Here is a 289-nt window from a genome sequence, read left to right on the forward strand (position 1 = left end):
CCATGGGGTGGGGCCGGGGAGGGGAAGGATCGCTTCCAGACCGAGTCCACGCCTCCGTGTTCCAGGATAGCTCGTGGCAGCTCTGTACGGTCCAAGTGCAGACGGAGGCCATTGGCGCGGACGGGTGAGGCAGCCGTGTCCCCCTTCCCAGGAGCCCTGCTCCCGCTCTCCTCCCATGAAGACGCCGACCCGGGCCTCCTGTCCCAGGGAGCGCGGTGACTGGGGACAGGCGGGTGCTGGGCCGGCCCGGGGTCCACAGTTAACCCCAGCCTCTCCGCAGCCTGCAGCC

This window comes from Bison bison, unplaced genomic scaffold, assembly GCF_000754665.1.
Source record: "Bison bison bison isolate TAMUID 2011002044 unplaced genomic scaffold, Bison_UMD1.0 scf7180017859967, whole genome shotgun sequence".
NCBI classification, from domain to species: domain Eukaryota; kingdom Metazoa; phylum Chordata; class Mammalia; order Artiodactyla; family Bovidae; genus Bison; species Bison bison.